This window comes from Anguilla rostrata, chromosome 6, assembly GCF_018555375.3.
Source record: "Anguilla rostrata isolate EN2019 chromosome 6, ASM1855537v3, whole genome shotgun sequence".
NCBI lineage: Eukaryota > Metazoa > Chordata > Actinopteri > Anguilliformes > Anguillidae > Anguilla > Anguilla rostrata.
The window spans coordinates 43,898,436-43,911,547 of NC_057938.1; positions in this window are offsets into that span (position 1 = coordinate 43,898,436).

Here is a 13,112-nt window from a genome sequence, read left to right on the forward strand (position 1 = left end):
AGTTTGGCCTCAGGGGTGATTTTCGAGTTCCTGATTGAAATTACACAGAACTGTAAAGAGATTGAACAGCTGACCCTTTACTTCTTCGGGCAAAGAAACAGTCGTGAATATTGATGCCAAGTTACACAAACAGATACTCCTTCATAATATTTGACATGAGTGAGTTATTTTATCATAGTTAATGTACAGACCGCTCCCCAAAAAACATGCTGTAGCTACAGCGAACACTTTAGTGGGGCCAGTAGTACATGAGTTTTTTTTGTCATAATATCATAATATCATAATATCATCATATGGAGACACTGCAGTCTCATCATGCAGCCTGGATTGCGAAGCATGCACATTCCTCATTTGCTATTGCTGGCCTTCACATTTGATTTGTGTCTTGCCAAACCAGCACCTCATGATAAGACATTGAGCACAAGGCTTTGTCTCTTCTATTCCTCAATATGGGTTTGGCCAACGGTTTCCATGGTATCACTCATCCATCGCCCTGTGGTGTGAATCTCAGAACAACAAGGGGACTACTGTTCACCCCCACCAACTGCTGGAAAACTGAAATATAATCAGTACCTCAAAGGATAAAATAGTTTTCTATAGTTGTAAAGGAAATCTCTAATCAGTGTATCTTCCTTTCTCTTGTTTGAATGTGCTGAAATCCTTGTGAGATCATGTCTCAAGTGTGAACAAGCTTATAAGTCTCCAAATCTCTTTTTTAAAAGGTTGGACACAATTGGAATATTTTTTTTCTGCTTTAGTCACATGATTGAGGCTGTGTGCATTAATTAGTTCTCTGCCTCTGACAATGACAAGCATCTTTCCATTAAGTTACAAAAGGAATAAACAAGCATTCCAATTTGTGCACACCACAAAGCAGATAATTTGGAAACATGTTCTCAAGATGGAGAAGTCTTTGGCTGGGAATAATGGTCACAACAAATTGCTGTCAGCAAAAAAAAGCACATTATACAACATGGGATTTGATGGCTGAACACATGCTGTTATGGGAGTTGCAGCACCCCAGATCAAATCCAAAGCTTCACATTTCCTTGAATAGAACTCTGCGGAAAATTGGAAAGAAGGGGGGCATTGCACTCCCCACAGCTCTCAGTGCATGCACTGTAAAATAAATGAATACATAAAACCAAAATGATTTTAAAAAGGAAAACTTGTTATTTAAAATTTTTGATTTATTTTAATCAGAATGAGTGGGCAAACAGGATGTGTTGAGCAGCTACCTTCTGAACGTGGAAGTAACACTGGTCTTTTCATTGTCATTCTTTGCGATTTTTAATCTGTGGTTTTTCACTGTCATACTTCAATAAGAAATACATTCCTTCATTGAGAAATGGGGAAACGGATTCCTCCAGCCAGTTACTTAGCTTAGCTACCAATGTTATCTCAGAAGTGATTATAAGACTCTAGAGGCTCCACATGGGGCCTCACAGTGCCCTACAGGAGCCCTGATCCACTTCCCTGAAGAATCAGACTCAAAGCAAAGACTCCAAGAATCAAAGCATGCCTGATTCCCATATGTTTTGACCAGTACATCTATAAAAAACAAATGAAAGGCGCCTTCATTGATGAGTGCATAATTGTGCTTTTTACACCACAGTCCTGTGTGCGTTAAGTAAGGTACGTTTTCATGTTTATATTTTATGAACCTGATTTATATACAAAATTTACAAATAGTGCTTAGTGTCACCGTTATCAGGCCAAAATAAGAATTTGGTCTGATGGAATCCCGAATCTGTGTTCAGTTTAGCACATATATCTGGAAATGCCAATGATGAACAATGAACAATGGCACGTGTACAATAGGTGGAACCAGAGCACCAGATTGCAGCTTAATCTGATTTTACAATCTGCAAGCAGATATGCTTTTCCAAGAGGAGTCCATATGGTCACAGACCACAAGGAAACAGAAAGGATTAAAGGAAGTGGGGTGACTAAAGCCTTTTACCAAACCATCGGATTATTCCACCATATTTCACTGGCTGCAGACCACCAATTACTCTCAGAGGCACTGACACGGTCAGGTTGTGTTTCTTCCGCTGCAATGTTCTTGCAAATATTTTCCCTTTTCCTCATCTGAGTGCAGAGTTTCTCTATCATTTATCGGTCAATCTCCAGATGCTTTGTGGCAGTATCCTGTCTTTCCCATAGACACATCATGTCGTTCCCACCGCTGTCTTTTAAAAGCCAGTGGTGGTGATATGTTTTGTCTTTGAAACCATGGCTGTTCTCCTGACTTTCTGGAGAGATTTCTTACTTACTTAATCTTCTGTGAGATTTCTCACTGATCATGCTGTCTCCCACCTCTTGCAGTTTAAATGGTAATTTGTCAGCATTTCATTAAGTACCTTTTTTCAGGGCATCTTTCCAAAAGTCAGATGGGAAACCACAAGATGCTATTTTGGCAAAATTTCAGCTGCCGTTTGACATGAATAAATTACACAATAAACATACTGTTGAAGAATCGTAGTGTTCAAATTTATGATTATATCAAATTTATGCCATCAATTATACATTAAGGTCTTCTCTTTTTTAGCAAGGTCAAAATATATCAATAGTATGAGACATCAAAAAAACATAAAGTGAGATTCATTTTTATGTGTGAATACAGTATGGGTGACAGGGGTCCATATGGCAATGTTTTAAATAGATAAGGGGTGTGACTGTACAATGTGTAGAGATCACTATTCTGTCTCACCAGCTTCTTGCAATTACCATGGCAACAGTTGGCTGGAGACAGAGGAAAAAATCAAACAGGGATGAAAATATTCTGAAATACATTCAAAATATTGATATTCCAGACTGAATTTCACCAAAATGACAATGAAAATCTAGTGCAACACAAAATAATTTACAAAAATAAGCATTCATCTAGACAGTTTTATGATGCCATTAAGAAAAAGCTTGAGACTCACACACAAAAGAAGTGCACAGCTCCATAACAAATCATTTTCAGCAGGCAGTTAAATATATTTGTGTAATTGGTGAATTTCTGCCATTTGATGTTTACCAGTTGTTAATTTTATCTTTCTATATTTTTTCCATAATGGGCCATGGTTGAGACATATTTATGTGGGCATTCAAAAATTCAGCTGAAGATCATGATATGTGTGTCCTTATAACTGAAAGGTTCAATTACACTGCCAAAATATTGTTGGACACATTTCAAGGTAGACAGGTCATTCATGTGTAGAGGGCTGGTCATTCCAGAATGTAGTATTGTGTGGGCGCATACAGTCCTGTAAGCACTCTGAGACAGCTTGTGCTTTTTGTTTTACAGGTCTACATATCTGTGCCAGCAACAAGATCCCCAAACGCTAGAGATCTGAACAGAGCAAAGGCTGACTGAATCTCAAGACCGCAGCCACCATTAGATTCGTAGTAGGGATGAACAAATGTGACTATTTCTGGACCAAATCGAGATATCACAGATTGCCCAAGAAAATTCATGCAGAAAAAAATGTAAAAACTATCTAGAACTAAATGCCAAATAGCCAACATCGTCCAAGCTTATGAAATCTAAAAGTTATTGTTATTCTATTGTTATAAGTCAGTAAATAAATATTTATTTACTTTATACCTTTTGACATTTGACTGAGTACTTGAGGTTTGATCCATTGATTGTTTGTTTTGTTTTAAGCTACCTTTTGATATTGTGAGAAGAGCACCAAATGAGCCTATTGTGCCAGTCTAGTCCTACTGCACTGTGACTCACTGAGATCTGGGTACAACAGATGACTAATTACACATGTCAACAGCATGCTCTGTCGGACGGAGTGTAGCACAGTGGGTAAGGAACTGGGTTTGTAACCAAACGGTTGCGGGTTCGATTCCCAGGTAGGACACTGCCGTTGTACCCTTGAGCAAGGTACTTAACTGAAATTGCTTCAGTATATAAATGCTATGTAAAAGTTGTGTAAGTCGCTCTGGATAAAAGCGTCTGCTAAATGCCTGTAATGTAATATTCTAAATGTCACTGTGATGATATGTGCAATGCCTAGAGATGTTTGTCAGATGAATGTTCAGGAATGCATGCATTTATTTGACAGTACTTTTAAAGTCTAAAGAACCAGCATTCAAAGGGTACTTGAGCCCCAGCTCTTAAATGTAGCAAAAAATAAGTTAGATATAAAGCCCCAGAGTCTCATTAATGACCCTGCAACTTCCCTAAAATGGCACCTGTAACCAAGTGCAGAGGGACTACTTGATTCCACTACCGTGGCTCTGCTTCCAATTAGCTATCTGTTTATCATTTTTAAAATTACTTTGCTAAGCAAGCCACAAAGAATTAGCAATCAGCATACCTCCTGTTCATCATCTGAGCGAGTCATGACTTTGGTACAGTAATAATCGCCAGGTTGCACTTGGTTACCTATTGAGTGACATCATAATTAATGTGTGCCGTCAATTAACACTGTGTCATCCTCCGTACAGAAATCCATTTCCTGGATGCCGGGTAAATTTAAAAAAAATAAAAAAACATTGAGCCTTGTCCCCAATGACAAATCTAGTATTCTGTCTGTGTTCCTTTTCTTGCACAGAGTCAAAGGCCACTGGATGGCTCACAATTAATACGGACATCTGCCTTTGGAGCATGCTCAAGGGCAATCTATCCAACATCACTGCACAGCAGACAGGAAATGGTACCGTTGCCGCTCATCTGAGTCGGTTCAATTAGTCAGCAATCAGCGAGGTGAGACTGTTCAACATGCCGAGCGAGAAACGAATGGGACCTGAGAGCGCGTTCACCATCTTTAATTCCGGCAGTGATATTTCAGTGAAATGAAATGTTAAATTAATACCATTAGGGACCCTACATTCCATGAAATTTAAATAAAGCTGCAAACATTTGATCTTTATTGAGCGGTATTAGCATTCAGGTGGCTGGAACAGATAGATGGTACTGCGTTTGATGTGTTTGCAGCTGTCCTCGGTCGAGCTCTGTAAATGCATACGACACTTCAATGCGCTATTTATCTCGGCATGCAACATGGTCATATACCGAAGCAGAGGCATGGCCACACATTTGCTCTTAAGTAAATATTTTCATATTTAAGAATATATTTTCATATTTTCAATGGCAACAAGTAACATTATGCATTCCCCAGTATTGTCAGACTTGTTCAGACATCATCCAGAATGCATTTTCAACATTTCAAAACATTTTCCCAAAGTATATCCAAAAATGGACAGTAAACTGTATTGACTGTGGGATTACTAATTACAGAAAATGACTATGCCAAAGTAGGTAAAAAAAAGTATTTGATGTAACAGAAATAAAGGGTTACAATAGCTGGTACTGTATGTGTTTATCACTATGTAAAAAGTAATATTGTTTTTAGTGCATGTGTTTCTTTCTGTTTTTTGTTTTTGTGTCCTGCTCTAGATCTCTCATACTTTTTCTGTGAAACTAATGGCTTGGATAATTGCAAACGGTCTTTTGGGATAGAGAGCCACTCAAAGCATACCTTGACATCTAGCAGCCAATGGCTCTTTTAACAGGATTGGCCACAATCCATGTGTGGTGTTAAACAAATAACATAATCTAGAGGAGCAGGAGAAGTTACCAATCCATTGCTTGAATTAATACGTCTTTTTTGATATTTCCATGTAAACTGAAGAAGAAACTGGAACATTCTGAATGCTCAAGTGTGAATAAATTAGAACTTTTTCAGGAGATTGTGCAATTACTTTTTTGATCTTTTTCTCGCATGAAAACACTATTACTCTTTTTCCATATATTCATTTGCACATATGACAATTTTACATAACCTATAAATAAAAAAAGTTCTCAGTTTGGTCAGAAAATCTTGAGAATACTTTCGAGTTTGGTGTGATAAACAGAGATATCCCTTCTCGCTAAATAAATTCTATCGACCGCTTAAGTGGTGTTCCCTTGCATGTCTTGCAGTTATTCTTCTCCTAAAAGATCTCGTTTACAGGGGGTAAAGTTGTGGGGGCACTCTCTGAAATAGCACGCGCACCAGCTACAAATTCAAATGCTGAACGAAATGGTCTGTTCTTGTACCTAATTGGCTTTCACGGCCGTTCCCACGTGAGGAACATCGTTTTTCCGACACAGCCCTCCTCAGTAATGCACAGCACAGCCTTGCTTCCCCCCCGCAAAACCACGGCATTAGCAAAGGGCAGGGCAGGATACCTATACGGAAACTGATGAGGTAAGGAAGCAGGAAAACACAGTGCAATTTCTTTTCCTCCGGCCTGACACCTGCGAAACCGTCGGCCCGTCGCAACAATGCGTTTCATGAATCACTGAGGACGTATTTATTTCTGGAATTAGCCGCGAAATGGACACATCCTTCAAATGGCCCCACCAGTGAGGAGAATAATGATGATTGCAATGAGAGGAATTCCTTTCTCTGACTTGATAAATCATTCCGAAAATCAATAGAAGAGAAGTGAAAGAGTATTGGATTTGTGATAGTTACATAGCGCCAGAGATATTTGATCATCGCTGTGCTGAGAATGGTGTTCAGAGTATCACAGTTTATTTTGAGGTGAAATAACCAAGCTGCAACCATGGATCCTCAGGGACATTTGTACACACCACTGAGCATGTGCTAGATAAAGTGATGCTTGCCAGTGTAGTGGTCAAATAGCAGCACAAAGCCATGGAAGATTTGTGCAGGCTTTGTCCTTTTTAGGCCGTGAATGATTGATCATAAGTCATACCCACAGCATCCGGAACTCCATGGAGGCCATTTTTTAGACACCCCAATACACTACAGTTTGATACAGGTATAGCGCCCACAGTTAATGTCTGATGAACTAACCATTTCACAAGTGTCATTTTACAAAAGAACTATGTGACGAGGTCTTCTTCAAATGATAATGAGCACAGCAGAATTTCAAAGTGATGTTCCTACTTAAATGCAAGGCTTTATGGGTTACAAAATGATATAATATATTACTGGACAGATTTTTATATAATAATTATTTTTTTTCTGTTATTTTTTACTAAACTAGTGAAAATAGTACTATACCAAAAAGGAAGATAATGGGAAATGGAAATAAGAAGACAAGGATGAAGTGCTTGTGGCTTAGAAAGAAAGAGTTAACCGTATTTATTTATTTAAATGACAGACATTATGCCTCGATCATACACATTATGAGGAAAATAGAAATCCTTCTGGTGATTGACCCACCATTAATGCCAGCAGTTCCATGAATACTGTAGCGTGCCTTTTTAATGTCATGTTGAAGCTTTATAAGCAGAAGGGGGAGAATCCCATTGTAGCCCTGTCAAATATTGAGGTCATGAGGGTGAGCATTTGAATTTCACCATCAGCAGCACAATACAAGAAATATAATTCAGCGACATTTCACCGACAGAACGAGATGACATTTCAAATCGAATCAATGTAGTCAGATGATTTAAATGGATTTCCTTTCCGCGCGTGTGTGGGGCTAATACATTTTAGTCTGTGAGATTTTCTCAGTATAGACAAGGAGAATGGCAGTCAAGTGCATCATTCCTCTGACAGCATTTCCACGGGGTGGTCCACCAAGGAAAAAAAATAACCCACGAAAGGCCACATATTTGATTAAACACAATGAGCTCTTGAGAACCATACAAACATTCTAACCTTCTCAAAGTGAGAGGACCAGATTTATTTCCCACAATTAGATTTAATTTGGCATTTCGCTTTCACTTGGCGAGGCAATAACCTGGCTGGATTTGCGAGCATGAAACTACGTGGGGGGGCTACCGCTCTCGACAGCTCACAGGACTAGCATTAGGCTAATACAATAGTGTGGTTAACCACCCGCAGCCTTTGTCTGACCTTACCCCTGCGTTACAATGACCAGACAAATGAAGAAAGGATACTGAGCTTGCGGAGTACTTTCAAACCTGATTTATACCTTGTTCCTTAAGTTTCCTGTAAGGCTAGGGTAGAACTTGTAAGTTGTATGGCTAGCTAGCCCCAGAATTCTGGACATGTGCAGTAGCTCTTCTTATAAGCTTTACTCCCAACTTCAGGAGCATTACATATTCACAGCACTGTGGTACAATTCCCACAAGTGTGTAACAATGTAGCACAGCTCTCCCTCATCTACATCACTTCATCACCAAGAGAAACCCAGAACTTCTTAAAGGAGCAGCCAACTATAATCCCACATTAGCACAAACGGTTGGAATTATAGAATAATATATATTCAAAGGCTGGATGTCTCCTTGGGTATGGATATCTTCTTCATGTGTGGGAATGCAATTATTCTGAAGACTCCACCACAACACGGCAACTGATGACACTGATATTAAATCGGTGGAGGTTTAATTTTATTCCTGTTGGACAAAGAGACCTGTAGAAGAACAAACCATGCAAAACAGCAAAAGAAGGCAGCCCATAAAATGATCAACTAAGAAGGGGTAGGGTTAAAATTCCCAGAGCTTTCCGGCGCGATGTCCTCAGCATGATCTCTCACCTCCGCAACTTTCTCCACGATGGAAAAATGATGCAGGGCGCGCTAGAAAACAAGTAAATGGACAGTAATCTGCAGTAACTCTCGGGCCCTCATTCAGCCAGGCAGCGATACAGCGCTGAGAGAGGAGAGTGCCCGCTGAGAAATGATGCCAGGGAAGAGATAGACACATTTCGTTCTGTGTGCCAAATGGAGGGATGCTGAGTGCACAGGTCTCATTACGGCTGTGCCGGGTCCCATCCGAGGCGAAACTTGCCAGAATTTGAGGAATTCTTCCATCCCTCAGTCACCCCCTAGAAATCCGGCTCGCCAACAACACTCTCTCCGTCACCTCATAAGACCCTCCGTCCGATGGATTTTAACGACGGAGTATACCCTGTGGAGATAAGGTTTCTTTTTTCTTTTAAAAAAAAAAAGCTGTTAAAGTCCAGCCGTGTAGAAAGAGAATGCTGTGGCATTAGCAGTAAATAAGACCGAATTTAACATTATAAACAAGCCGCGACTTCTGTTCCCTGGAGCTTCCCCTGTCTTCTCTGAGCCCTCCACCAAGCTGCACCTATCAATGTGTGGTGAATATATGCTCTCACCTGTCCCCCACCCCCCCCCCCGCCACCCCCTTGCCATCCCTCCCAGCCAACCACCTCCCTCATGCCTCACACCCCCGCCAATGAACCCCAGAGCTGTGGTGTGTGACCTGTAGCAGACTCAGCACAGCCAAATCGCTGTCAGCATCGCACACTCACAGTGGAGGCTGGCGAAGCAACCCGGTGCCTCCGCATGTTATTCAGAAAAGGTCAGCCATGTGCAGATTTAGTACTGTGCTTGAAAAATAAGATGGCTTAAATGACAGTTGCTGAGAAATTATGAATTTATCATTTTGAAATCTATTTCCCATTTTTAAGCCACTTTTGTAATTAGCTTGAGGGAGAGAGAGAAAGAGAGAGAGAGAGAGAGAGAGAGAGAGAGAGAGAGATACAGTATTGTGAAACACCTGATATTGCACACTATTAAAATATTCCACCATTTCAAGTAGTTGAATACAGTCCAGGTACAGTAGCAGAACAGGTGTCATACTGTAGCATTTGTGAATACCATATGGTTCTCAGATGTGTTTATTCTGAGCTGCACTGAAGGGTCATGCTCCGCTGGCTGGTAGTATATTGGACTTTAGAGACCGTAAAGAAGAGCCTTGATTGCCTGTTAGAAAGCAAAATGAGCACATCGCTCATGTGGTAAACAAGCTGTTTTACACCGCTAAGTAGTTTGTAGCACCTCTGTGATTGGGGTTATTTCCCATCAGGAAAGCCCCTTTATGCTCGCAGCTGGTGAGGATTCTTAAAATGCGCGTGAGAAATGGCCACACATCACGGAGATTATTGATTCGGTGATCGAACCTCATCTCAAGAGACACATGTAACACTCTGTGCTCTTACATGAAGCTTCACGTTTAGTTGACGAATGCATTTCAAAGAGCTTTAAAGGCACCCAGATATCCTGTTCATATATGCGTGGCTACTCTTGACCCAGCTTGATATTCTTATGGACACTCGTGCAATTATAGAGTTATCTGTCCTGACCTCCTGTATTTGTGTGCTGCATAGCATCCTATATTTTGCAGTGCGTTTCTGTTTTGGGGTGCCAGCTATGCTGGTTGCTCCTGTCACTCCAAAAAAAAACTCTATCTTGCTTGTCGCAACTCTGAGAATTAATTTATATAAAAATTTGTAAGACCTTGTAAGATTCTCCTAATAGCATATTTATTATTTATATTGTATGCATGTAATTTTCACTGCTCTACCAATGGGGTATTCAGGATTTACAGAGGTCAGAGACCATTGCACTGTGTGAACTATGCATGGACAGAAAATCATATTTTTAAATTAGCTAGCTTGTCTGTGTGCCGATCCAGTGTGTTATTACAAGCAAAAACTGAGTAACAGGAAGCTAGCAAAGGTTGCCTAATTGCTGACAGCATCACAATACGGAGCAGTATTTTATTGCACGCATTCCATTTACCTGGAGATAAAGCATTTCCATGCTTCAGCCTTGCGATTTCATCAGTGTAGCAAAGCTGTCTTAGGCCTCTCCAGTGAAGATGCTTTAACATTGCGGAGACATGCTAATGAGCTGATTGGCATTCCACACTGCAGAAAAGCAATGACTGATTTTAATAGGTTTTCAAAATGATAAAACTGTGCTGGGTTATGAATAAAGTATATTTCATGTTTATGTTACATAATCTTTAATCCCCTTTGGATGTTCTGGAAGAATCAAAATTTATATAAATGTAAGTCAGCATGTTGGGAAAAAAACTGAGAACATACCCTGCATGATTATGTGGATTAACTCTGTCGAGTGACAGGTATATGTTGTAAGGGCAATACATGTCACTACGGCTTGTATGTACATTGTTTTCAAAATGTACTGATGTCCCAGAAAATATTGTTTTTTTGCTGCTTTCGTTCTATGCTTCAGCTTGGCACAGAAATACATGAACTTATCAGTGAGGGGTGGGGCTCGAGTGTTACAAATAACTCTATGGCAATAAGAGCTCTTGAGAAAACTTCCACAGACTTTTATCTTTACAGCAAGCAAGTTCAGCGTTGTACTGCAGTAACTTGAGATATAATTTGAGCGTGAAGTGATTAAAACAGATAAAGTAGGCTAACTGTCTCCAATAAAAACAATGTGACCATGTTGTCCAGAATTTCATAATTCCATCTGACAAGAGCAATATAGAAAGCTTAGTGTTTGTGCAGGGGTTCTCAAAATGTAGCCAAATGTTACACAACCCTACCATGTGACAGAGATAATGATTCACATTCAATGAAACAATTGAGTTTCTATGTTTGCTTTCAAAAAACAAAAATTCACATTACATGCATTGTTTGGACAAGTCCACGTGTCATTATGAACCGTTTGCTACAAATAAAAGAGGGAGAAATCGTCTTACAGCGGTTTACATATGGTTCATCTGAAATCCTTGTTCATTGTTCCACATGTTGTGTAAAGAATATGGGTCTGACCGTCTGGGCACTCCTGAAACCAGCCTGTCTTCAGTCAGGCGGAACAAAACCCAGAACATACTGGCCCACCCCTTTGAGACCTCAATACTCCATCTCCACATCACCTGATCAGTAAGTAGGGCAAAGAACGTATCATTTAATCGTCATATGATCAAAATTGATAAAGAAAGCCTCATTTCCATGAGACTATGGGATTACATTCTGGTGACAGGTTTTGCGACATCCTCACAAAATGAATGAGAAGACTCTGTTCTTTCTCCTCTCCTCATTGCTGTTTTTTTTTTTTTCTCCTTAGAGTATAATTATGATCATTATTATGTAAGATGGGTAGTGTTTTGAAGTGTTTCTTCAGAATTCTTCGCATTGTTAATGTGAATAAGTCAGCAGGGCGGTAGAAGTGTATCTCATGCACTTATCACTTTGACTTGATATGAGGGTATGGTGTTGTGCATTTGGGGTTCTGAGTGTAGAGATTAAGACCTAAGAGATCTCAGCCTGGTTTCATTTCATTAAACTGGGTCTGAGTATAACAGGAAATCTCTGTACAACGCCCCCCCCCCCCCCAATATGGCTTTGCACATTCCCACTGATGACTCAATAAATCCCTGTTAAAACAGTCACAATAAAATCCCATGAGGACATACTCTCATACACACATAAATGCATCTTTTTTTTCCAAACTTTTAAAGAAGTATTTTAGTGTATTTTTCAGTTATATTTGTTTGCAACCTGCCACCGTTTGTTTTTCAGCATGGTCCAAGAAAGGAGTTTCCGGAAGATGAATATGAATTTCAATCCCAGTGATCCCAATAATTACATTAGATTCATTTTCCAAAGAGGATATTATTGAATCAAAAGTATTCAATAACCATATGGTACAGCCTGCAGGATTTTAATATGAGCCTTTTATATGCCCACTGATTAAAATATTGCTTCCATTCTCTCTCCCCTTTAGACACAAATTATCACTCACTCCAGAACACAGAGTCTGTACTTGTGCTGTACTTTGTCATTTCCATTTTCATAAATGTGTTTTTCTCACCCAATTAATAAAGCAGTCCCAATGACAATAACCTTGGTTTTCACAAGTATGAAGCAAATTAGCTGTCAGCCGTTTATATGTTACATTAATCTATATATTACGTGTCAGTTTTGTTCCAGCAACCTTGTAAATAAATAATCTGCCAATGAGAATACTTGAATGATCTCCGTTCAGAATATGACTAATTTCACCTGCATAACCAATTACCCACCTGCATCTCTCCTCATCTATGATTTGGACATAGCTGTCATTCCCACACTGTTCCCTTGGCACGGCATAGCTTACTTGGAACACAAGTCAACTTGTCACCCTGAAAATACAGCCTGGACACTGAAAATTAGACAGATTCTCTTGGCAGGTAGTTCGCTATAGCTAGGGCCACCAGCTTGTCTCAACCATGTGACCGGCAGGGATTTAAACTTGTATTTCAATGGTTAGCTTCCAGGAGTCCCCATAGGGGGCTCCAAAGGCACAGTCAAGTGACTAAGAGTACAATTGAGTTTCTAATTGAGAGATTTATTTTTTAAAAATTAGTTGTTCTAATATGGGGAGAGTCAGGAAGGAAAGTAAACATGGATGGAAGT